Source organism: Dendrobates tinctorius, unplaced genomic scaffold (genome assembly GCF_039654945.1).
Source record: "Dendrobates tinctorius isolate UK_male_01 unplaced genomic scaffold, ASM3965494v1 ptg000183l, whole genome shotgun sequence".
NCBI lineage: Eukaryota > Metazoa > Chordata > Amphibia > Anura > Dendrobatidae > Dendrobates > Dendrobates tinctorius.
The window spans coordinates 10,421,160-10,448,790 of NW_027361850.1; the positions used below are offsets into that span (position 1 = coordinate 10,421,160).

General features: G+C 44.3%; 1 protein-coding gene across 1 annotated transcript in view; it reads right to left on the bottom strand.

Moving 5' to 3' along the window:
* LOC141055076 (uncharacterized) overlaps positions 1 to 10,696 on the bottom strand; it is a 256,490-nt gene extending 245,794 nt beyond the window's left edge. The window contains exon 1 of the mRNA XM_073552036.1: positions 10,650 to 10,696. The gene's annotated coding sequence lies outside the window, so the exon portion shown is untranslated. The remainder of the gene's footprint in view (positions 1 to 10,649) is intronic.
* Positions 10,697 to 27,631: the final 16,935 nt, after the last annotated feature.

Below are 27,631 nucleotides of genomic sequence, written 5' to 3' on the forward strand. Positions count from 1 at the left end.
TTCTGAAGATGAAGCTTAATTATTTGGGATAAACCCCGGGTCCACAGATTTATTTCAGTACTGTAACAATAGTTTTTTTCAGCACTATGCACTTTGGCATGAACTTATGAAATAGTTCTATCTTAGTACTGTAATTTCTTTTAGCATAATGCACTTTGGCATGAACTCATGAAATTTGACACTTTATTTTGGCACTATGCACTTTGTATGATATACTTTGATTCCATGAAGTGTCCTGCACGGACCCTAGTTTACCACTCATGCATCCACATGGATTTATTATTGTGTTATTAGTGGTTTTAATTTTGGTCTGCTATTAATGTAGTGTTTCTACCGCTTGTTGTACCTGTCCACTTGTTTTCATTTGTATGGTGACATTGGGTACACTCTGCCTTGTTCTACATTAATTCTTGATATATTGTATATTTTAATTGTGATTAATAAAATTCTATATTTTATTTTTGTCTTCTACTTCCCTTTTGTTTGGTTTCTATAAGGAGAAAATCTGTAGTGTAAATTGACCAGCACGATGGATTTGTCATCTGCAACATGTCAATTTCCGCTCTGTAAGGGCTCGCTGACAAGAGTGTATACATTGGACGAGTGCTGATCTGCATTTTTTTCTTATGCCATTTCGGCATGACAAAAAAAAAGTTGCAGCATGATGCATCAGATGACATCAGAGTGCAGTCCGATTTGCATGGACACAGACAATGGAGAAGATGGAGAAATCTTGTTCTCCAGCTTCTCACATGTGATACAATGATCTTATCCAAAAGAATCGGATCACAGTAAGCTAACACTTTGACCGAGTTTGATCTGAGTGTCATTAGCATAATCGGCCCGATTCTCTCGCATGAAAGAATCGTCGCTCGTGTGACCCCGGCCTTATACAGAGAGTGAGATTGGTGTTACACCTGTGGCATTTATGCAGAAAGACCACCCAATACAGAGAATGGTTGCTAAAAATGCAGAAGAGGCAGAAGCACAGTGTGCTAGCGGCAGTCAGGCTATGTGCACACGTATGCAGAAACTTTCTGCATGAAAACCGGACGCCTTCCCAGAAAACGCGCGTTTTTGCTGCGATTTTTGCGCGTTTTTGCAGCGATTTTTTCCGGAGCGTCCCCAGACACATAGAAAATAGCCAGAAATGGGGAATTTACCGCGAAATTAATGAGCATGCTGCGTTTTTTATCGCGAAGCGTTTTTTTCGCGGTAAAAAACGCATCAATATGCACAAAAAGTGCAAAATGCATTAAAATGAATGGGAAGCATCTTTTAGGCGTTTTTTGAGCGGATTTTTTGGTAAATCCGCTGGAAAAGCATGCAAAAAAACGCAACGTGTGAACACAGCCTCAATGTGGAGCCTGCCGCTGACATGTAAAAAGCGTGCAGTCAGATTGATCGATACAGCCTTGATAAAAATCCTATTTTTAGTGTCCAAATCTATTGCAGTGTTTGCTACTTGTTTTCCGTCCATCTCTGCCCCCTTTTCTTTAAAGGGGTATTCTCAAGTTTGAAAGTTAGGCCGGGGTCACACTGGCGAGGAATACGGCCGAGTGAGAGGCGCTAAAAGCACGCATTAGACACGGACCAATGATTCTCTATGGGGTCCCTCGCACCAGCCGTATATTTCTCATCCGTAATCTACGGTCAGTGCCAATCGCAGCATGCTGCGATTGTCAGCGTACTACGCCCGTAGTACGCCAATGCAAGTCTATGGGTGCGCAAAAAATATGGATTACACACGGACCACACATGTGACTTGCGAGCAATACGCACCCGGTGTCTTTTAGCAAAGCCGGCAATTCAGTGCGCTATACAGTAAACTCACACTGACAGTTTTAATAAAGAAACGAAAAAATAGATATAGACACATAGAATACATATATATATATATATATATATATATACATTCTATGTGTCTATATCTATTCTTTGGTTTCTGTTAGAAACCCTGTCATAGGGCTCCATTATATGTCCATTTTGCAAGCCTGCGAGAAAATCTCGCCATACGGATTACATACGGATGCAGACATGCGCAAAATACGCGACCACACCTTGCTTACGGATGACATACGGAGCACTGTTTAGGGGCCATTCATCCGTATTACGCATGTAAAATACTGACCGTATTTTGCGCAGGTTAGTTTGACCCCGGCCATATCCCCTAACTGTAGGATGAGGAATAACTTTCAGATTTCTCGGGGTCTTACCACTAAGACCCCCATCAATCCTGAGAACCATGGTTATATAATCCATTCATTGCAATGGTAATGCTGCCGAGCGCTGGGCTTAGCTGGTCTTTGGCACTCACTTTTCATGATGAAATGGATGGTGTAATTCAAAAGTACAACTTGTCCCACAAGAAAACAAACCCTGTCACAGCTAGATTGATGGAAAAATAAAAAGTTATGGTGAGTTAAAGGGAAGAAAAAACTAAAGGACAAAGCGAAAAATGGCGCTGTCCTTAAGGGTTTAATGGTTGTCTAAGAAATATTTTGCTACACTGAATGCTCTTGAGTATGCAAATCATCAAGATCTACACCTGGCACCTCACTTTGCAACTGCCAACTAATGATGTCCCAGATGTACTCAATGGAAGAGAAGTCATGAGATGCTGCAGGCAATGGTAGTATGTTTAGGCCAAACAGGCTGCTCACAGTAGCATGAGCAACATGAGGCCTAGCATTGTTTTGAAACGCTCCTCCTGGGACACTGTGGAAAAATGACCGTACCACTGGTTGCACAAATAAATCAATGTAACGCTAAGCTGTGCACCTGCAATGAAGAACAGTGCAGCCACTGTACATTTTTGCCACCTAACAACATAACCCTGGGAGTAGGACAGTTGTGACATTCCCTCGTGAAGGCATCTTTGTAGTATTATCTATTTGGTCTCCAGACCAAACTCCAGCTATTTTTGCATCCAAGACAAAGAAGGAGGAACCAGTGGAGGAACCAGACATTTCTCCATAGAGTCTAGTAACTGTTTTCAAAAAAACACCAGGCGGCATGTTGTTTATGCTACTGTGAGTGAGCAGACTACGTGGCCTAAATGTGCTACCACGGCCTGCAGCATCTCCAGACTTGTCTTTCGTCAAGCATATCTGGGATGACATTGGTTGGCAATTACAAAGAGAGCTGCCAACAGTGGATCTTGATGATTTGTGAGCCCAAGTACATTCAGCATGGCTGAACACTCCTCAGACAACCATTAATAGCCACATTGGTAAGTACGTGCATTACTGAGCGTGTTGCTCATACTGAATAAATTGACATGTTTTGAAAAAAAAATTTTTTTTAAATTCGTTTATTGAACCTCAGGACACAAAGAATGTGCAACATACACAATGGCTTATGATAACAAGAATTATACATAGCACACATGTTTCCGTCCATTGTAAAATATAATGCAGAGAAATTGCACACTCTTATAAGCAAGGTAGTATGTACATATACTTCCAAGCATATATAAAGGATAATTGCCTATACTGTCATGATCTCAGTGCGGGTTTGACTCGCACACGTGGGGTTAATGTATGGAACCAGTACTGATGACTGGCATTTCTGGGGTTAAAGGTTGTGATAGCAGAGGTCTCATCTGAATTGGAACGGGAGATTCAGGGAGCCCAGTCGCTGGCCCCGGCGGCCAAGCCGGAGGGGAAGTTGTTTGTCCCAGAGCAACTTTGCCTGAAACTCTTGCAGGAGTTCCATGAATCCAAGCTGAGTGCTCACCCTGGTATTTCGGCCACACGTCTGGCGGTGGCTAGGATCTTTTGGTGGCCTACCCTTGGTTCGGACATAAAAAAATTCATTGCTGGTTGTGGGGTCTGCGCTCGTTCTAAAAGCTCTCATAGCCGGCCGGCAGGGGAGCTGATACCCTTGGCAGTGCCCGAAAGGCCATGGACTCACTTATCCATGGTTTTTATTACCAATCTCCCTCCATCTAAGGGTAATACAGTGGTATGGGTAGTGGTGGACAGGTTTTCTAAGCAGGCTCATTTCGTACCCCTGTCCGCACTACCATCAGCTGAGACGTTGTCCAGGTTGTTTGTGCAGCATGTGATCCGGTTGCATGGGGTACCCCTGAATGTGGTGTCTGATCGTGGTGTTCAGTTTATGGCTAAGTTTTGGCGTGCTTTCTGCAAAAAATTAGGTATGTCTCTGTCCTTTTCGTCTGCATACCATCCTGAGAGCAATGGGCAGATGGAGCGCACTAACCAGTCCCTGGAACAGATCCTCAGGTGTCTAACTTCTGCTAGACAGAATGACTGGTGCGATGCACTGCCGTTGGCTGAATTTGCCTTCAATAGTCGGGTGAGTCAATCCACGGGTATGACTCCTTTTTTGATCAATTATGGGTCCAGTCCTCATTTCGGTGAGTTTTCTCGTCTGGATTCGGGGTGTCCCGGGGCTGAGGACTCTGTTCAGCGGTTAAAAGATACATGGGCAGAAGTCCAGCGGCGTATATCTAGGTCTCAAGGCAGGTATAAGTTTTTTGCGGACAGGAAACGAACACCTGGTCCCATGTTTCGGGTGGGAGAGACAGTTTGTCTCTCCACCCGAAACATTAAGTTAAAGATTCCGTCTGCCAAGTTGGGACCCAAATTCATTGGCCCGTACAAGATTGTGGAAAAAATCAATCCAGTGGCGTATAGGCTGTGCCTTCCACCCTCTTTCAAGATCCCTAACGTCTTCCACAAATCTCTACTGAAACCTTTTGAAGCAGTCCGGGGAGACTCCGAGCCTGCTGCTCCTCCTGTTTTGGTCGAGGGGCAGGTGGAGTACGAGGTTGGTCATATCGTAGATTCCAGGTTGGTACGGCGGTCGGTACAGTACCTGGTTCATTGGAAGGGGTATGGACCGGAGGACAGGTCCTGGGTACCGGCCCGGTTGATGTATGCTGATCGCCTGGTGCGGGCTTTCCATGCTAAGTACCCGGGCAAGCCTGGGGGTCCAGAGGCCCCCCGTTGAGAGGGGGGTACTGTCATGATCTCAGTGCGGGTTTGACTCGCACACGTGGAGTTACAGTATGGAACCAGTACTGATGACTGGCATTTCTGGGGTTAAAGGTTGTGATCCCGGTGCAGGCTTACCTGCACACCTGGGGCTATGATTGTGGCCTCTCCCTGGTTCTGGGGGAGGCTTCTTATAGCCTCAGGATGCTCCCATCCCTGTCAGTTATACTTTCGCCCTTGGCATTGTGTGGTGACCCCTGAGTGTGTTAGTGCTGTGTTCTGGTTACTTGATTCTCTGTGTATGACTCGGTCTGTTCTCTGGATATCGCTTTGGATTCTGCCTGGTACCTCCTATGTCTGTTTGGTTTTGATCTCTGCTTGGCCCTGATTATCCGCTCTGTCTCATCCCTGGTACTGTACTGTGATCCTGTGTATGACCTTTGGCTTTGTCTGACCTCCCGTCTGTTTATCCCTCCTGTACCTCGTTTAGCACTGCTTCTGTACTCAGGACACGCACACTGGCTCTATGAGCAAGTGTAGTGCGGTGTCTCTGACATATACATTTTCCAGCATGTACTGTATATCAATCCAATTTCACAAGCCTTGTCATATCATTCAGAAATAAAATCTAGCTAAAATTCCTAAACTACAACTACCTCTACATCAACTAGTATCTACTATTTCCGCAGCCTGGTCTCCTATATCGTATTATGTCGCGTGTGATGTCTCAGCCTTGCAAAGTGAGGTGAGAGGAATTCCAGCTCTCCCAAATCTTTTCAAATTTACCCGGGCATCCCCTATTTTGGTACAATGTGCGCTCATATGGAACAATCAAATTTACCAACTCAATCCAAAATCTAAGGGAAGGACTTGAACCCTCCCATCCACAGCAATGCCAGCACCTTCCGTGCCATAAACAGCGTCTCGCACAGGAAGACCCCAGTATAGCGATCCCAAATCTCCTCCTCCCATACTCCAAACAAGCAGACCAACGGCTCTAGAGGGACAGGGGCCTGCACCAGGGATGTCAGTAATGTAGTCACCTCTTTCCAGTAATGTAGGATAGTGGGACACTGCCACACCATATGAATAAAATCAGCATCTGGCGAGTGACATCACATACATTCTGATGATTGAAGCCGACCCATCCTAAAAAGTCGCAGCGGAGTCAAATATGATTGATTTATTATATACAATTGTATCATTCTATTAATAGATGGTGAGACTCCAATCGGAGATTCCAGAATCTCCTCCCACTCCTCTCTTTGCGTATTAGGGATGAGTCGTTCCCACTTCCTCTCAATAGAGCTTATGACCAATTCTGCCCCTACTGACAGCATGTATGTATACAAAGAGGATATGAGACCCTGGGGACCCTGCGAATTAAGGATTCCTATCAGAGGTAAAGATGAAATAGTATGGCCCACACCCCTACCCCTCATATGTGATTGAAGAGCCGATCTCAGCTGTAAGTAGCGAAAAAATTGAGATCTCGGAATATCATGTGTGACCTGTAATTGTTCACAAGACTTTAAGATCCCTTGGTCATACAAGTCTCCCATTGAAGAGATGCCATACTGAATCCAAAAAACGGCGGATGGGTGATTCAGTAACCCCGGAAAATAGTTATTACTCCACAGGGGCATTTCAGCTATAAAATCTTTAAACCCAATTATGTTCTTGATTTGTCTCCATATTAATCGTGCCAGCCGGAGCAGGGGCAGCAGACGTGGGACATTAGTTTTCTCCAACTCCAGGAAACCAAATGGGCAATCCGCTTGTGCAGCGTGAAGCAAGTAACTTTCAGAATTGGGGAGGCAATTACCCGGCATCCAGTTATTTAAAGCTTTAGCCTGCCCAGCTAAGTAGTATAGGAAAAAATCTGGCAACACCGCCCTGCCTCCCTTCTTTGGTCTTTGTAAAGTGGACAATTTAAGTTTGGGCCTAGTTTTCCCCCATACAAAGGACGTGATCAGGGAATTGAGATTTACAAAAAATGACCTAAGCACCGATACCGCACTGTGCTGAAGGGAGTAGCTAAATTTAGGGAGTAATATCATTTTAATCAGGTTAATGCGTCCAGCCACATATAATGGGAGCCTACTACAGGATGCAAATTTAACTTTAGCTAGTTCCAGCAATAGGTGGACATTAAGTTGTAGATCAAGCATACTATTGTTAGATATGTGGATGCCCAAATATTTAAAACTAGATACAGTAGACAGCGAGGAGAGAGCTTCCAGCTGGGGCATGGGAAAGGGGCAACAGGGCAGACTTTTTCCAATTTATATGTAAACCTGAATATTTACTAAATCTATCTATAAGGGATATCACCTGTGGCAAAGTTTCTTCCACATCATTCAAGAATATCACCATATCATCGGCATATAGGCCTACGGTATGTTTTGAAAATTTAGTTTCCATATTTTCACCATTTGCATAACATAAACATTTTTACCAATCCTTTCATTTTTGTAATTCCATGACTTTTCCAATTTGGAGTTGCAACTTCCACATCAGTGAGTGTAAATTCTGTATCTGAGTGTATCATCTCTGCACACAAGCTACATCAATTAAAAATGTAAAGTTCTTGTTCATGATGCTATGGTGATGTCATAAGTTGCAAAATACATGCTTTAGCACTGTTATGCATAGGGGCAATAGAAGATTCAGCTTTAGGTTAAATATTACTGATTTAAAAACGACCTTACAACAGAACCTGAGGAACATAAGGAACATTCATTTTTTTATGTTGTTGGCCATTTTCCATAAATAAAGTTTAAAAAAGAGATAAAAGAAATGAATAATCACCTTTAGAATGAATTATTGTAAAATGTAAAATTCTAAACTAAGTATTAAAGCAAGTGTGACACCAGATTTCACAATACAAACAGTATACATTATTACAGTGGCATGTAAAAGTTTGGGCACCACTGGTGAAAATTACTGTTATTGTGAAGAGTTAAGCAAGTTGAGGATGAAATGATCTCTAAAAGGCCTAAAGTTTAAGATGACACATTTCCTTTGCATTTTAGGCAAATAATATACAGTATACATTGTCAATTTTTACACTTTAAAAATTAAAAAAAGGAAAATGGGCCACTGCAAAAGTTTGAGCACCCTGCATGGTTCGTACCTATTAGCACCCCATTTTGTAAGTATCACGGCTTGTAAACTCTATTTGTAGCCATAGTCTTTCAATTTTTGTTTGCGAGATTTTCATCCATTCTTCCTTAGAAAATTCTTCCAGTTCTGTGAGATTCCTGGGTTGTCTTCCATATACTGCTGTTTTGAGGTCTAGCCACAGATTTTCAAAGATGTTCAGAACAGGGGACTGTGAGGACCACTGTAAAACCTTCAGCTTGCACCTTTTTAGGTAGTCTATTGAGGATTTTGACATGTGTTTAGGATCATTATCCATTTTTAGAAACCATCCTCTTTTCAACTTCAGCTTTTTTTTTTATAGATGGTGTTATGTTTGCATCAAGAATCTGTTGAAATTTCTTTGAATCTATTCTTAGCACTACCCGTTAAATGTTCCCCATGTTCCCCATGCCATTGGCTGCAATGCAACCGCAAAGCATGATTGATCCACCCCAAGCTTAATGGTTGAGATGTTCTTTTCCTGAAATTCTATGCCCTTTTTTTCCACACATACTTTTGATCATTGTGGCCAAAGAGTTCTATTGTAACTTCATCGATCAGCTTGACTTGTTTCCAAAATGCATCAGGCTTGTTTAGATGTTTATTTGCATACTTCTGAAGTTGAATTTTATGGTGAGGATGCAGGAGAGGTTTTCTTCTGATGACTCATCCAATAAGGCCACATTTGTGCAGGTGTCTCTGAACAGTAGAACAATGTACCAAAACTCCAGAGTCTGCTAAATCTTTCTGAAGGTCTTTTGCAGTATAATGGGGGTTCTGATTTTCCTCTCTAGAAATCTTATGAGTGGCACTCACTGAATTTTTGCTTGATCTTCCAGACTTTATCTTGAACTCCACTGTTCCCGTTAACTGCCATTTCTTACTTACATTTCTAACTGAGGAAAGGGCAACTTGCAAATGCTTTGCTATAATCTAATAGCCTTCTCCTGCTTTGTGGGCCTTCACCATTTTTATTTTCAGAGTGCTAGGCAGCTGCTTAGAAGAACCCAGGGCTGCTGTGTTTTGGCACAAGGTTAAAGGAGGCTGGGTTTTTATAAAGCTGGGGAATTTGCATCACCTGGCCTTTCCTAACGATGATAGTGATCAAGCCATAACCCTAACATGGTAATTAAGGTCTGAAACCTTGGTCAAAGTTATCTGAGAATACAAATCTCCATGGGTGCCCAAACATTTTCAACGGCCCATTTTCCGTTTTGTAATTTTTAAAATGTAAAAAATTACAGTATTTTTGGGGGTCTAAAATACAACGAAATTTGCTATCTTTAGCTTTAGGCCTTTTTAGAGATCAATTCATCTTCAACTTGCTTAAATGTTCACAATAACAGTAATTTTGACCAGGGCTGCCCAAACTTTTATATGCCACTGTATATCACTCTATTACACTTGATGAGTGAGTTTACTGAGAAAATTATGTCAGAATAATTGTATAATACATTTTAGACACATTTCGTGACCCAGAATAATGCATGTAGCTGGACTTTCAGGATTATATAGCCATTCTTACATGGATTTTCAAAGTTGGTACACCTATCTCTTCTGGTCCAAGAGAAATGTGTACTGTATATTTAAGGGGTTTATCCAAGACTATTTTTTTTACTGTGGGCTTAAGAACCAACACGCAGGTAGTTGCTAACTACTTGCTTGTTCTAACTGGCGCTGACACAGGTGTGACTGCCAACGTCATGCTTATTTACAGCTGGCTCCCCGCAGTTAGGCATGATGTCGGCAGTCACACCCCGTCAACGGAGGTGAACAGAAAAGTAGCCTCTGTTCTATAGACGTGACGTCAGTGAAGGCCATTAAATCATGGGCAATAGCGGTCTCTGACCACTCTGTGCCAGCAGAGATTGACGCTGCGCACAACGGGCAGGTAAGTATCAATAATCTGCCTGTTAGTTTTTAGGCCCGTAGTAAAATAAAAATAAAATAGTCCTGCATAGACGCTTTAATAGTGGATGCAAGTTGTATGGTAAAATCTGGTTACAAATGCAAATTAAGACCCACAACACCCTGCACTTATGAAAGGGTAAATCTGCATGAACAACACCAACAACTTTCTGGCTGTATGACAATCACATTTAACATGGGAAAGCAAAACCATGGGATGCAATAGTTTCTAATATTTAATCAAACCTTACAAAATAATTTTGGGCACTAGTGATCAATAACTTTACATTATGTCCAAAATAATAGTAGAGAAGTATCTGTAAAATCCATAATAAAATGCTATAATATTTAAGCAGTGCAAGGAAATGAAAAAGACCTTTCAATATATGGTATAACTGGATGAAAAGTACACATATCCACATGACTATAATTTTTTTTTTACATGTTGGCTAACACATACAATAAAAAATTGAAAAATATAATCAAGAAATATTTACAATTAAAGGTAAAAACAACCAGACATAGTATACATTGAATTAGTCTTTTTTTTAACAAAGTGGTATATGATAGATGTGTATTGCTGTAAGTTTCCCTTTCTATCACCCGTGCTGAATTTGTGTACAGAATTCCACTCACCTCAGAGATTCTGTGTATGAAGCAGCTGCACCACCTCTGGAGCCACACAATGCAGTAATAATAGCTAATCTGATCTATCCTCTCCTTTCAAAGACTTCCTCAATGCCCCACCCTTCAGAGAGTCTCTGTATCCAAGAAGCCCGTTTCCTACCACTTGTAGCTGCATTCTGGACTAATATAATGCCACTTTATTCACTGCCAATCCAGTGCATATAGTAAATGCAGTGTACATATAAATTAGAGGCGAGCTTGCATTTGAATTTGCTCTGCCTTTGCTGAATTTTACCCAAATTTGTCCAATATATTGTCCAAATTTGTTACAACATATTGTAACAAAAAGTGACAAACTGCTCGAAAAATATGTATGTAACAAACTGAATTCACCTTGGAGCAAATTGTACCCATGTTTAGCCAGAAAACTGCAGACACAGCCTTTTTAATGCCGATGTGAACTCAACCTATAGGCTAGGGGAAATAGATGATATGTTGGTAACCAGCCTTCTATTTAACTACAAATATCAGTTTCAGACTTTGTAGGCTACTTATATTGTATAAATGGTCAGAAAATTATCCCCTTTTGGGGTAAGATGCATGCCTTGCTGTTGTTCATACACAGGCAATGCAAACAGAAGGAGGCTGGGGCATTTTCACACAGTTAAGTGCAAAAATTATCCTTGTTTAGGGAGTTTAAGGAGCTTAGCACTTTGTTAAACAAAGAAGCAATAGCTTTTTTACAAGCCATCCAAAAATTATCCCTTTAATTATGGAGGCAAAACAGATATTTTAAATTTATGGTTTCTCAACTAGGATTGAAAAATATATTCATTTTTTGGGGTTCTCAACTGATTTGCTAATCACAAAATGATTAGGCAATCATTGAAGGTGTTCAGCCTTTGAGTGTTTGCTGAAATGTGCCAGGTTTTGAAATGGCAGAGAACACATTTTGTCCTTCATGACAAATATACTGTAGGTATTTTTGCTGGTTTCTGTTGGTGCCCTAATGCTAACAGATGGGGGAATATTGTTAATGATAGACAAGTCTGCTGGTCGTTCAGAAGGGTGGCAAGCGTTCACTTGGCAAAATCTTTGCAAAGCAGGTAGAATAGCTTTACTTGGTAATAAGCCTATTTATACTCCCTTTTGGAAGGTTTAAAAATTCCCCCATTTTGCTTATATAGCAAAAGTCTTGAAATGTGGCTATCCAATACTCATCATTTTGCTTAATGTTAACAATATGCCTGGCCTCCCACAAATATTGCAGCAAACAGCTTGCCATGCTTGCCAGCACAACCGAGGACATGGTTGTCTTATTATCATCACCCCGCTGTGATGGTTGATTGTCATGGGCAGCATCATTGTCATCAACATTTTCACTCTGATAGTCTACCTCATCCCCTGCCTATGCCTAGTCCATGTCCCCCTCCACATCGACCAGCTGATGATCTGTGTTCTCCAAATCCTACAGCATGTGACATGGACCTCGAGTGTCCCCAACAAACAGAGTGGTGCTAAAAAGTGCAAAATTGGTGTTTATTTTTCTTCCATCCTCTCTTGCATGCTCATGTGTGTTTCTTCCAGAGTAAATATTTGTGTGATCACATTGTTGATTCCATACGTGTCCTTACTGCCAAATTTTGTTACCTGTTCAATAGGCTTCAGTTTGCAACATGCATCCCTCATTAGCTACCAATATCAGATCTCAAAGTAGCCCATACTCAAGTTTCACTGCTGCATGATGTAGTATGTCACTGCTTTATGCTGTTTGTACAAAAAGCCATAGTTGCTTCTCTAGATATCTACAGTGCAGTGCATTTTGTAGCTCAAAGACAAGTCCAGAGAGTCGTATATGTTCTCTCTGCATGTGAAAACGGAGCAGGCAAGGTTGGACTGGAGCACTAGGACAGTGGACAATTCTCCAGTGGACTCGAAGTCCTCAGCGGGCCCCCGAGCAGGACTTAGAGAGGGCCTGCTGGTTTCAACTGAATGTGCGTCCGAGGATGCACAGACTGTGGAGACCTGCGTGTCTGTGTCTTCCCCCTCCCACCAGTCCCATAAAGAAAACACAGACAGGCCTAGATGGGTTGAACAGGTCGGTCACAGTTTATTAAATTGGTAAGCAGAGAAACGTCTCATAATGGCCTCATCGCCGAAGGCCTTGTCTGTGACCGACAGGCTGAGCGATTACTAAACTTTGTCTCTCTCTACTATTTGTGACGTAATATCATTGACAAGTTTTGTTTTTTTTGCATACAATTATTATGGCAGCTAAAAGCATCATTGAATATTTAATGGAGAGAGGGTGGGACAACAGCTTCCAGGGGTCAGCCGGGGGAAAGAGGAAGTTACTGACCCCAGGCACCTGTAGGTGTGGTTGGATGCCCCTTCCCCTTTAATTCCATTGGTCAGTTGGGCATCCCAATAAGTGCTTCACCTGAGGAGTGGTGGAAAGGGGGAATTGGGCAACACAGTCAGAGGCACGTTCCTTATGCAGTACCGTGCCTGCCATTCAGTTGAAATGTACTGTGGTGCAGAAAGTCTGCATCACAACAATTAACATGCCCGCCTACCTATCAGAGGCCGGCAGCTGACGTCTGTGTGCCCGTCACATGTGGCCCATGAAAGTGACCTCGACAGGCGCCCTGACATCAGACGCTCGCCTTTGATAGGTCAGTGGCCATTTTAACATGACCTTGCTGGATAGGAAGGAAGAGGACGCTGTGCGACTCTGGGACTGCAGGCAGGTAGGAAGAATCTTTTTTTTAATTCTGTGGATGTGGGGCCAGTAGCAGGGACGTGAGACCAGGGGCATGGGACTACGACATTGGGCCAGGGCATTATTTGCAAAATAAATCTTGCCAAATCAGACAAGGTGATTTTCTGGATTTGTTTTCTCATTTTGACTCTCATAGTTGTGGTCTACCTATGATGTCAATTATAGGCCTCTCTCATCTTTTTAAGTGGGAGAATTTGCATAATTGGTGGCTGACTAAATACTTTTTTCCCCACTGTATATACACTATAGTCAGAGCTCCTGTGTATAATATCACTGATGATCCCTGTATTACCTGAAAGGAATGGCTCCGGATTCCTGCTGTGCAGCTGCAGGAACCCGACGCCTAACAAGGCGCTTCTTTGTGGAGTGTGTCAATGACTGCCTTCTGGATATCTGTCAAGTCAGCAGTCTTCCCCATGATTGTGGAGGCTACTGAAACAGACTAATGGACCGTCTTAAACACTTAGGAAGCCTTTGCGGGTGTTTTTGGTTAATTATTCTAATTTAGTGAGATAATGACTTTAGGGTTTTCATTGGCTGTAAGCCATAATCATCAACATTAACAGAAATAAATACTTGGAATAGATCACTCTGTTTGTAATGACTCTATATAATATATGTGTTTCACTTTTTGTATCGAAGAATTGAAATTAAATTAACTTTTTGATGATATTCTAATTTTTAGAGAAGACCCTGTATACGCTTGTCTCTCCACCTGTTTACAGGTGTAAATCCTTTCCCTTTTCTTTCTTTCTTTGCCTTTCGCATTCCTTTTCTTACTATCCTACCTGTTCTGCCCAATCATGAGCAGCAAGCTAAAATTTCATAGCGTAGTACCAGTTACAGCCTTTAGAGGTCATTAGTTACTCATTTATCTTGTTTTTGTGTACAAGAGAGAATTTCTCCTTTAAGGAATAGTGTGTTCTGCATAGAATCGCCCCCTTAATTTTAACGGGCAGAAAGAGATATGTAGACATCTTTCCCAGGCTTTGCTTAGTGATCGTGTGGGAGGAACGGCCCCCGTCGAGTGTCCGGGCCGGAACCAAAGGAACCGTCATCTGGGTTCCAGGGGAAACTGTCCCCAGGGGACAGAATTCAGGGACGGACCGTTGTGACAGAGAGATGGGCTGGGGGAAGGAGGCGGGGAATTCCCGGGACGATGAGTCAGCATACCGGGACTGAGGCAGCAGGAGACCGTGGGAGCAACTGAAAGCTAGAGCGACTGACCAGTGCCAGGGAAGACGCTCACAGAGGACTCCAGAGGGACAGTGCCAAGGTGATCATCCAAGACTTGCTGCCCCGCTCCAGCCCGCGGCCACTTCGGCCTCAGTTCAACCCGCGGCCACTGCCGTCTCGCTCCAGCCCGCGGCTGCGGCCTGTTCCCCGCCACCCTCAGCCGCCCTGCTTTCGCCAGTGGCCGCGGTAAGTACAGCGCCATCGGCGGCCACCACTGTCCCGCTCCGGTCCGCAGCAGGGGCCGGGCCTCTGCTGACCGCGGACTCCCCGTCGCAGTCGTTAGCTACGCAGGTGGCCTGTCATTCGCCACCACACATCGCTGCCGCTTGCCCCAGTCAGGGGGCTGCGGCCTATCCGTCCAAGGACTCTGCCGGGGCCTGTGGGGCTCCAGTGTCATCAGCGCGCCGGAGCGCGCGAAGACTTCATCAATGCCTCAGCAACTGGGCCAAGCAACTACTACGCCGAAAGACCACCATCCTGAACGGCGAGGGACGTCTAGACAGCTAAGGTGACTATACAATTAAGGACCCGTAGTCGGCCATAGCGCGGCCCTATAGTGACTGGCTATTGCCGGAAGTAGTCGTGTTCTACCCGGTTGTGTTTGCTTGTATAGAGCCCCTGCGAGGGAAACCCGTGTTACCCCTTTTGGTGATCAGGCCGTGACTGAGGAAAGTTCCCTCTAGTCTTATAAACGTTATTATAGAAAGCACCAAATTGTCTTGCGACTCGTCCCTGCATCCTGCACACCTGCAAACACCACAATACACTAGTGTCCTGGCTCTGTTTGTGCTTGTGTTAGACAGCCTCTGTGTACTCTCTGTATCTCTTAGTTTAGTTAATGCTTTACACTGCTTACAGATAGGTTGCATTTCTGTACAGAGCAGGATAGTGTTGCAGCATGTACTTTGCCATAGATATGTTGTAAGGTTACTGTGCAGCCTCTGTAATGTTAGTTACTGATGTAATTGCAACCTGTATCATGCTGTTGTCTCTGTTATCTGCCAGTACTGATACACTGTGTATTTCTTTTGTAGTTTTTACCACATAATATCATCCACCATTGTAGTTCACATCATCATCTCAATAAATATAGACTTAAAAGGAATCTGTCACCCCATTTTAGCCCTATCAGCTGCTGGCACCGCCATCAGGGGCTTATATACAGCATTCTGTAATGCTGTAGATAAGCTCCCGATGTAACCTGAAAAAAGAAAAACAAGTTAAATTATACTCACCCGGGCATCCAGTCCAGTCCGATGGGTGTCGCGGTCCAGTCCGGCGCCTCCCATCTTCATATGATGCTGTCCTCCTTCTTACTTCTGCCTCGGCTCCTGCACAGGCGTACTTTCTCTCCCCTGTTGAGGGCAGAATAAAGTAGTGCAGTGAGCAGGCACTGGACCACTCTGACCTTTCCCGGCGTTTGCATCCTTACTCAAAACGAGGTCACGAGCAAGCTCTAGAAAGTCGTCAATAGCAGAGCTTGCTGCTGTTGCTCGTGCTGAAGCCGAAGCGGCCAAAGTGAGGTCCTCCTTCGCTGAAGACGACATGCATATAAAGCTGAGACAAGCAGAGCATGAAGCAGAAACTGCACGCTTACAAGCCGAAGACACTGCACGCTTGCAAGCCGAAACTGCACGTTTGCAGACAGAGCAAGAGGCGGAGAGTGTGCGCCTGCGAGCTTCTCTAGATAAACTTATGACAGACAAAGTGACAGCAGCTGCAATAGCTAAAGCAGAGTTCTTGGAAGCTATTAAGGATCCTGATGATGAGAGATGCAGCAACATTCTCGGAACAGATCTAGAGCAGCAAGATCCAGCACAGTGCGTCGCAGAGTACGTCCATCAACATTCCAGCATGGGTGACAGCCCTGATGACCACATTGACCAGCCTATGCCGATTACTATCCATCCAACCCCAAACTTCGCTACCACAAACAAGGAGAGGTGTTGTGAGTTCATTTTCCCCTTCACCATTGAGGTTTGATGAACTCCCTCTTCTGGTGAAGGAAGGTAGTGAGGCTGATTACCAAGCATCTAGGCAGGATGATGATGACTAGGTGACGGGAATTGCTGACTGGATATAAGGCAGCCGACGCCCTTCTGCCTTGCTGGTGATCTCTCTGAGGGATTCTAGGAGACCAGTCTGATTCCTGCTCCTCAAAAGCTAAGTTTTCTGCTCTGTTTTTTGCATTTGTGTTTTGGTTTTGTTTTTCCTTGTTTTTCTGGATTTCTGCCATTCCCTGCTGGGGTGTGCTGATTTCCTTTTTGCTCTGTCTTCAGAAAATACCTGAGAGTTGTGAGTTCGTTTTCTCCTTCACCATTGAGGTCTGATGGACTCCCTCTTCTGGTGAGGGAAGGTGGTGGGGCTGATTACCAAGCACCTGAGCTGGGAGAGGATGACTGGGCGACGGGGATCTCTGACTGGATATAAGGCAGCCTACGCCCTTCCTCCTGGCTGGTGATTTCTCTGTGGAATTCTAGGAGACCAGTCTGATTCCTGCTCCTCAAAAGCTAAGTTTTCTGCTTTGCCTTTTTGCATTTGTGTTTTGGTTTTTAGTTTGCCTTGCTTTTCTGGATTCTGCCATTCCCTGCTGGGGTGAGCTGAATTCCTTTTTTGTCAGTTGCTCTGTCTTCAGAAAATACCTGAGTACTGACATAGTCTTTTTGAAGCCTAGCGTCTTCAGGGCCTTTTTCCCTGTCAGTCTGTTGGCTCTTGTTTTCATAGGGTTTTTCGCGGATTGCAGACAGCAGCTTTCCTATCCTGTCCTGTCTAGTTAGCTTGGGCCCCATCATTTGCTCAGTCTATCTTTCTATATGTGTTAGTGTTTTTTCTTCTTGCTTCACCGTCATTATATGTTGGGGGCTGCCTATTGCTTTGGGGTCTGCTCTGGGGCAGATTAGATTTCCCTTTCTGTCTTTAGGCTAGGCAGTTCTCCGGCTGTGATCGAGGGGTCTAGGGCATCGTAGGAACCCCCCACGGCTACTGCTAGTTGTTGTTGATAGGTTCAGGGGTCTGCAATCCGATAGCTGCCAACTTCTCTGGTTTTCTGGACTTAGCTAGCATTTCTGTTTTTGCCTCCTACGGTGACTCATTCATAACACCTGAGTACTGATATAGTATTTTTGAAGCCTAGCGTCTTCAGGGTTTTTTTCCCTATCAGCTGTTGGCTCTTGTTTTGATAGGGTTTTGGCGGATTACAGACAGCAGATTTTCTATCCTGTCCTATGTAGTTAGCTTGGGCCCCATCGTTTGCTCAGCCTATCTTTCTATCTGTGTGAGTGTTTTTTCATCTTGCTTCACCGTCATTATATGTTGGGGGCTGCCTATTGCTTTGGGGTCTGCTCTGGGGCAGTTTAGATTTCCCTTTCTGTCTTTAGGCTATGTAGTTCTCCGGCTGTGATCGAGGGGTCTAGGGCACTGTAGGAACCCCCCACAGCTACTGCTTGTTGTTGTTGATAGGTTCAGGGGTCTGTAATCCGATAGCTGCCAACTTCTCTGGTTTTCTGGACTTAGCTAGTATTTCTGTTTTTGCCTCCTACGGTGACTCATTCATAACCGAGAGGTCCAGCACAGAGATGTCGACTACAGCTACCGTTCCACAAAGCAGAAGGTACAGCTCCGGTCACACCTTAAAGAAACACCTTCTCCACCTAGAAGGTACTGCACAGACTATCCAAAGCCAGAAGCGTCTTACAGGTATGGTGATACACCACACATTAGACAGGACTGTAACACACCGGCTCGTGCCAGCACTGACCAAGCCACCATGGACTTTGCAAAGTTCTTTGCCCGTCGAGAATTGGTTACAAAAGGACTTGTAAAGTTCACCGATAAACCCAAGAACTATAAGTCATAGCGAGCCTCATTCCAGAACGCCATTCATGGTCTGGACCTTTCTAGTAGTGAGGAATTATATCTCCTAGTAAAGTAGCTCGGAAGTAAGTCGGTCGAGCATGCCGAAAGACTAAGAGACATAGCAGCAAAAAGAGAAGCTGCCGCAGCCCTAGCTGAGGCAGAATCACTAGAAGCCGTGCAAAACCCTGAGCTGCATAGCCGAAGCAGTACGTCAAGTCTGAAGCTGCCACTGCAAGATTTGCCACAACACACATCTCAGTATGTTAATGAACTTCCTGATCCAAACTATAACCAAGAACCCGACACATCCAGTAAAGCAAGTGAAAGTCATCATGAGGCTCAGCTCCAGGAAAACGTGGAACAAAACAATTCTGCTAATGACTACCTTGCCCCTTACCAGGTAACCAGTGTGAATCACCTTGCTGACACACTGCACGTCAGACCGAAGCAATATGACACCGGCTGGTGCCACCCTGAGGATACTAACAGGTTTGAATGCACCTCACATCACTATCAGGGTGGCCCATCACCAGTATACTCTGCTGACAACCGGTTCACAACAGAATTTGCTAAGTTCTTCACATGACGTGAACTGGTTGCCAAGGCACTAATGAAATTCACTGACCAAGCTGAAGGTTACAGAGCTTGGAAAGCTTCTTTCCAAAATGTCACTAGAGACTTGGGGCTACAACACAGGGAAGAGATAGACCTCTTAGTCAAATACCTGGGAGAAGAGTCAGTCAAACATGCAGTAAGGATCAGAGATATTAATATAAACCACCCTCAATTTGGCCTCCAAGATCTGGAAGAGGCTGGATGAGTGTTACGGAGAGAGAGCCTTGTTCAAAAGAATTGATGACTTTCCTAAAATATCTAACAAAGGTGTCCAGAAACTTAGCGAACTAAGTGACTTGCTAAAGGAAGTCCTAGTTGCCAAATGTGAAGGTGACCAACAAGGACTTGCATTCCTTGACACAGCCAAAGGTGTTAACCCTATAGTCCAAAAGTTGCCCTACAATCTACAGGAGAGATGGCTCACACATGGTTCCATGTACAAATACAAACACAGTGTTCCATTCCCTCCCTTTTCCATTTTTGTAGACTTTTTACTCAAACAAGCGACAATCAGAAATGATCCCAGCTTTAACTTTGCAATGTCATATGCCACACCGTCAGCAGCTGCAAATCCACGCAGAACATCTGTGGCAGTGCACAAGACTTATGTTTCTTCTCCAAGTTCCAATTACAGGTCTGTTGGCTGCTCCCAATCAGAGACAAAGGTGCAGGACCCTGACAAGCAGTGCCCGCTCCATCAGAAGCCTCATCCTCTCCTGAAATGCAGAGCCTTCAGGGCGAAATCTAAGCTTCCTGAAAGAGAACGGTATATGCTACAAGTGCTGCTCATCCACCACTCATCTCGCCAAGGATTGTAAGGTCAGTGTAAAATGCACAGAATGTGGTACCACAGACCATAACACTGCTCTACACCCTGGCCCAGCTCCATGGAGTGCACAAAACACGCCAGCTGACAGTGAGCATGGCGGGGAGGAAAGGAGCACTGATGCAGCTACGCCAGAGATCACTTCACAATGTACTGAAGTCTGTAAAGGGACAATAGACAGTAGGTCCTGTTCAAAAATATGCCTCGTCAGAGTGTACCCAAAGGGTCATAGAGACAAAGCTGGAAGACTGTACAGTTGTGGCCAAAAGTATTTACACCCCTGCAATTCTGTCAGATAATACTCAGTTTCTTCCTGAAAATGATTGCAAACACAAATTCTTTGGTATTATTATCTTCATTTAATTTGTCTTAAGTGAAAAAACACAAAAGAGAATGAAGCAAAAAGCAAAACATTGATCATTTCACACAAAACTCCAAAAATGGGCCAGACAAAAGTATTGGCACCCTCAGCCTAATACTTGGTTGCACAACCTTTAGCCAAAATAACTATGACCAACCGCTTCCGGTAACCATCAATGAGTTTCTTACAATGCTCTGCTGGAATTTTAGACCATTCTTCTTTGGCAAACTGCTCCAGGTCCCTGATATTTGAAGGGTGCCTTCTCCAAACTGCCATTTTTAGATCTCTCCACAGGTGTTCAATGGGATTCAGGTCTGGACTCATTGCTGGCCACCTTAGAAGTCTCCAGTGCTTTCTCTCAAACCATTTTCTAGTGCTTTTTGAAGTGTGTTTTGGGTCATTGTCCTGCTGGAAGACCCATGACCTCTGAGGGAGACCCAGCTTTCTCACACTGGGCCCTACATTATGCTGCAAAATTTGTTGGTAGTCTTCTGACTTCATAATGCCATGCACACGGTCAAGCAGTCCAGTGCCAGAGGCAGCAAAGCAACCCCAAAACATCAGGGAACCTCTGCCATGTTTGACTGTAGGGGCCATGTTCTTTTCTTTGAATGCCTCTTTTTTTCTCCTGTAAACTCTATGTTGATGCCTTTGCCCAAAAAGCTCTACTTTTGTCTCATCTGACCAGAGAACATTCTTCCAAAACGTTTTAGGCTTTTTCAGGTAAGTTTTGGCAAACACTAGCCTGGCTTTTTTATGTCTCGGGGTAAGAAGTGGGGTCTTCCTGGGTCTCCTACCATACAATCCCTTTTCATTCAGACGCCGACGGATAGTACGGGTTGACACTGTTGTACCCTCGGACTGCAGGGCAGCTTGAACTTGTTTGGATGTTAGTCGAGGTTCTTTATCCAACATCCGCACAATCTTGCGTTGAAATCTCTTGTCAATTTTTCTTTTCCGTCCACATCTAGGGAGGTTAGCCACAGTGCCATGGGCTTTAAACTTCTTCATGACACTGCGCACGGTAGACACAGGAACATTCAGGTCTTTGGAGATTGACTTGTAGCCTTGAGATTGCTCATGCTTCCTCACAATTTGGTTTCTCAAGTCCTCAGACAGTTCTTTGGTCTTCTTTCTTTTCTCCATGCTCAATGTGGTACATACAAGGACACAGGACAGAGGTTGAGTCAACTTTAATCCATGTCAGCTGGCTGCAAGTGTGATTTAGTTATTGCCAACACCTGTTAGGTGCCACAGGTAAGTTACAGGTGCTGTTAATTACACAAATTAGAGAAGCATCACATGATTTTTCGAACAGTGCCAATACTTTTGTCCACCCTCTTTTTTATGTTTGGTGTGGAATTATATCCAATTTGGCTTTAGGACAATTCTTTTTGTGTTTTTTCATTTAAGACAAATTAAATGAAGATAATAATACCAAAGAATTTGTGTTTGCAATCATTTTCAGAAAGAAACTGAGTATTATCTGACAGAATTGCAGGGGTGTCAATACTTTTGGCCACAACTGTATGCTATCTTGGATGATCAAAGTAATCGATTCTTGGATAGATCAACATTCTTTGACCTATTCAATATCGAAGGGCCAAGCATCCCCTACTCAGTAAAGACATGTGCAGGTACTGTGACAACAGCGGGCAGGAAAGCTACTGACCACCAAATTGAGTCCTTAGACGGAAAATTCTGCCTACCTCTACCTACAATCATCGATTGTAATCAGATCCCAGACAATAGATCTGAAATAAATACACCAGATGTGGCAATCCATCACGCTCACTTGAAACGCATAGCACACCTTATACCGGAACTCGACCAGCAGGCCCATATAATACTGCTGTTGGGAAGAGATATCCTACAGGTTCATAAAGTGAGAAGTCATATCAATGGACTCCACAATGCTCCCTATGCCCAAAAGCTAGACCTAGGATGGGTCATAATAGGAAACGTATGATTGGGACGCATGCACACCCCCTCTTCTGTGACAAACATGCTGACAAATACATTGGAGAAAGGACGCCAATCTCTGTTTCAACCTTGCAACAACAAGTTCCATGTCAAAGAACTACCACACAGCATCCAACTGCCCAATCATTTAGTAGACTTTACTCATGACAGCAGTATGATGTCAGGAAGCTATGAGGATCTATTAGAGTGCACAGTCTTCCAGAGAACTAAGCAGGATAACCAAATGGCAATGTCGGTAGAGGACAAGTTGTTCTTAGAGTTAATGGACAAGGGACTTGTAAAAGATGAGACCAACAACTGTGTCGCACCTCTTCCCTTCAGAACCCACAGACCATGTCTACTGAGCAACAGAAATCAAACATTAAAACGTTTCTCCTCTCTCAAACATAATCTGCAAAAGAAACCAGAGATGAAAGATCACTTTTTCTCCTTCATGTCAACGATTTTTGAAAACTGCCATGCAAAACTAGCTCCCACTCTCAAAGACTCTGAAGAATGCTGGTTCCTACCCATGTTTGGAGTATACCACCCTAAGAAACCGAGCCAGATTAGAGTGGTGTTTGACTCCAGTGCTAAGTTTGATGATGTCTCCCTGAATGATGTTCTACTGACAGGAGTAGACCTCAATAATAAACTGCTGGGAGTACTTATGCGCTTCCGTAAGGATTCCATTGCCTTCATCGTTGACATCCAGCAAATGTTCCATTGTTTCCTTGTGAGAGAGAGACAGGAAATTCCTAAGATTCTTCTGGTACAGAGACAATGATCCTACTAAAGAGGTCACAGAGTATAGCATGAGAGTGCACATCTTTGGCAATAGTCCTTCACCTGCAGTCGCCATTTATGGGCTCGAAAGGTCGGCTCAAGAAGGAGAAACAGAATATGGATCAGATGTCAGACAATTCATAGAAAAAGACTTATGTTGACGACTGTCTGAAAGCCATGCCTTCAAATAAGACTGCCATCAGTCTTCTCAAGAGAGCCCAAGACATGCTTGCTTGCTCTAACCTCAGGCTTCACAAAATAGCCTCAAACAGCCAAGAACTCATAAAAGCATTCCCTTCACAAGACATTTGTAACAGCCTCAGAGACCTGGACCTGGAGTCAGACCCCACACCAATGCAATGCAGCCTTGGGCTTCTCTGAAATCTACAGTCAGACACTTTCACCTTTCAGGTCAGCCAAGAAGAAAAGCCTTTCACTCGCATAGGTGTCCTGTCTACCATCAACAGCCTGTACGACCCCTTGGGTTTTGCAGCTCCTGTAACTATACAAGACAAAGCCTTACTAAGAGACTTAACTAAGGAAACATCTGACTGGGATGCATCTCTGCCACCTGATAAGAGAATCTAATGGGAAGTATGGAAGAACTCTTTAGCAGCCCTCTCCAACCTGAATGTGCCAAGACCATACACCCCTGTGCCATCTACAGAAATACAAAGCCAAAGACTATACGTATTTGCAGATGCTTCTGTCAAAGCAATTGCTGTTGTTGTCTATCTCAAAACTGTAGACTCCAAATGTCAGAGCCATATTGGATTTGTTATGGGGAAGGCCAAACTTGTTCCACAGCCAGAAAACACTATACCCAGGTTAGAGCTTTGTGCTGCAGTCTTAGCCGTTGAGTTAGCAGAGTTCATCGCATCCGAGATGGACGTCGACCAGACACAGGCCAAGTTCTACCCAGACAGCAAAGTAGTCCTGGGATACATCCACAATCAAACTAGATGATTCTACGCTTATGTCAGCAACAGAGTGCTTCAAATTAGGAGATCAGTTCATCCAAAACAGTGGCATTACATTCCTACGGACCAAAATCCTGCAGATCAAGCAACTAGACCAGTTGACGCAAGTCGACTAGGAAGCACAACATGGCTCTCAGGACCAAAATTATTGTACACTGAGGAACGTTTTCCAGACACCTTTGGACTAGTGAGAGAGGACTCAGATACTGAAATCCTCCCTCAGGTGTCTACACTTCATACAATGACTCCAGCTACTCTCCTCAGCCAGAAAATAGGACTATCCAGTGCCCCTCCAGGAGGATTCAATGTTAAGGACCTCTACAAGCACCAATGGAGACAGGTACAAAGTCTTGCCAATACTTTCTGGGACAGGTGGCGCAAACAGTATTTGTCTAGCCTGCAGCCACGGACAAAGTGGCAATCTACTGGGCCTAATCTGAGGATTGGTGACCTCGTCTTTGTGAAAGATTGTCAAGTCCACCGAAACCAGTGGCCACTTGGTCTAGTGACCGCAACAGTCCCGAGTAAGGATGGCAACGTCCGCAAAGTTGAATAGAGGATGGCCAAAGGGAATGAACTTCCATTCGTCAGACCGGTGACTGAACTGGTTTTATTGTTGTCTTCAGAGAGTAAGGATAGTGACATCCGTTCATGCCAGACGGGGAGTGTTCTGTCTCCGACATCTAATTCGTAACCTTTGACTGTCTGCTTGTTTATATTTACAGTGATTTACCGGAGAATATATAGAATGTTCAGTTTTCCATAGATTCTATTGTTGTCATTGTTTCTGGCTCCCTCTAGTGACCAGAGTCATAACTGCAGTCTTATTGTGCTGTTTTACTTTCACTTTTGAAGCTCGTATTCTTTCCCTCCATTGCAGTGCATTCTGGTAAGTTTGCAATGCGTCATGGTAGCCTTTGCAAAGCATTATGGTTGGTTCAGCCCCCATTTTCCCTCCTGTTCTGCATTTTCCCTCAGCCTGCATCCTGAAGCATCTCATTTCTCTTCTCCACTTGTGCATCACTGGTATGTAATCATGCTTCCTGTATCTAATTCCTGTGCCATATGAGCCTGCTTAGTTAGTTCTCCCCTGCTCAGCTAGTAGTGCAGATGTTGATTTACAATGTATTATGTATATATGTATTTCTATGTACCCCATACTGACTGAGTGTATAAATGTTTGTATTGTAGTTTCACCGCGCCAATATATCAGTTCAATAAAAGCACAGACTCAACCTACAGTCTCCTTATTGGACCCCGGTATAGCGGTTTAGCTGATCTGTACAACTGCAAATAAAGTCTGCTTCATTCAGTGAGGACAGAACATGCAGTATGTTACCCACAATCTCAAATATAATATGTGCCCCTCTTGCAATGTCCCCACAGTCAGCTGCTCTTGAAATGTACACACAGCCAGCACCTCCTGTAATGTCCACACAGCCAGCCCCTCATGTAATGTTCCCAAAGACAGACCCTCATAATGTTCACACATTCAGCCACTCATAACGTCTCTACATACAGCCCCTCAATGTCCCCAATTCCAGCCCCTCATATTCTCCTTACATCCAGCCCCACATATTCTCCTCACATCCAGTCCCTCATATTCTCCCCACATCCAGCCCCTCATATTATCCCCACATCCAGCCCCTCATATTCTCCCGACATCCAGCCCCTCATATTCTCCCGACATCCAGCCCCTCATATTCTCCCCACATCCAGCCCCTCATATTCTCCCCAAGTCCAGCCCCTCATATTCTCCCAATGTCCAGCCCCTCATATTCTCCTTACAGCCAGCCCCTCATATCCTCCCCACATCCAGCCCCTCATATTCTCCCCACATCCAGTCCCTCATATTCTCCCCACATCCAGTCCCTCATATTCTCCCCACATCCAGTCCTTCTTATTCTCCCCACATCCAGTCCTTCTTATTCTCTCCACATCCAGCCCATCATATTCTTCCCACACCCAGTCCCTCATATTCTCCCCACATCCAGCCCCTCATATTCTCTCCACATCCAGCCCCTCATATTCTCCCCACATCCAGTCCCTCATATTCTCTCCACATCCAGCCCATGATATTCTCCCCACATCTAGTACCTCATATTGTCCCCATGTCCAGCCCCTCATATTCTCCCCACATCCAGTCCCTCATATTCCCTCCACATCTAGTACCTCATATTCTCCCCGTGTCCAGCCCCTCATAATGTCCACACATCCAGCCCCTATTGTTGTAGCCGCCATTTCTTGCCAAAGTAAAATAAAAGTAAAAAAAAGCTTATACTCACCTAATCCAGGCTTCCCATCCTGCCCAGCCTCTGTCTCCTCTTCTGTCTAGTACAGCAGTGGACACTGGATGGCGTGATGACATCAGTGCATCGCGCCACCCAACGTCCCCTGTGTGCGTTGTCTACAACAGTGAGCAGGCCAGAAGTGGCCTGCATTCTGCTGGAGTCCCCAGAGGAACAGAGAACTGATTACAACTCCTTTAGTCCCGTGCCCAGCAACGCTCACAGTAATTGTATTCGTGTCTGACAGACACAAATATAATTGAGAGCAGGGACTGGGTGATGGCTGGGGTGCAGGACAGGGGCGGGTGAGCGGTGTCAGTGACTGACACTGTTCCCCTGTGGGCCCATTCCCTGGTCATCACTGTGCTGAATGCCTTAGGCCGCAGTAAGGCGGCGGGTGACTGCAGGCATTCAGCAATGTCAGGTGTTCGTTTTTCCAAAGTGCGGCCCCTTTGGGAGGCAGGAGATAGCACTCTAGGCACATGTCTACCCTGACCACCCCTCATCCCAGCCCTGCATGCATATAAAGGTGCTTTAATGCTGAGAAAATCCTCACTTTTCTTGTATAAATCTGTTTTATGGAAATCCATAGTTGAATTTGTATGAAATGGAGTTTGTAGGTGCAGCGGGTGAGCACTACCCTTACAGCTCTCCAGCCCCATCTGGCCTCCTGCTTCTGACTGCCAGGTCTCTCAGTCTTCAGTGATTTGCATGGATTTCTAAAATGTTCACACAACACGAGCCTATATAAAATTGTAAATTGTGCAGCTTTTGTCATTTTCACACCATTTTTGGCCATCTCTGACAGCAAGTGGAGCTGGGGTGACAACCCCCACTTCTTATATACATGATGAGTGGAAGCATTCAATTTTATTTTATTTTATTTTCTTGTGGGGGGTAAATTAATCAATTGTTGTACTTTATGTCCTATGTCAGCCTGTTCTAGTCTGCCTCCCAAGTATATATGTACACAGGCTCAGGTTGGAGTCAGACTAAATGTATGAAAAATCGGTCTGAGTCTCCCTGCCAAGAGTCGCACGAGTGTAATGCGAGTGTCATGAGAGTACAATCCGATTTTTCACACCTAGCATCCGATTAACATCAGACTGCAACACCATTTAACACAAGCTTTTATATTGAGCAATTCTCTATGTTATTTACACATCGTTTTCAAAGGAAATAGTCATAAAAACACACATATACAGGATATATGGTGCTCGATTGACGTCAGAAAGGTGAAGTGAGTTTATTGGCTGTGAACTCCCAGGACCTGTCTGACGCCACCGCGAGCAGGAGAACT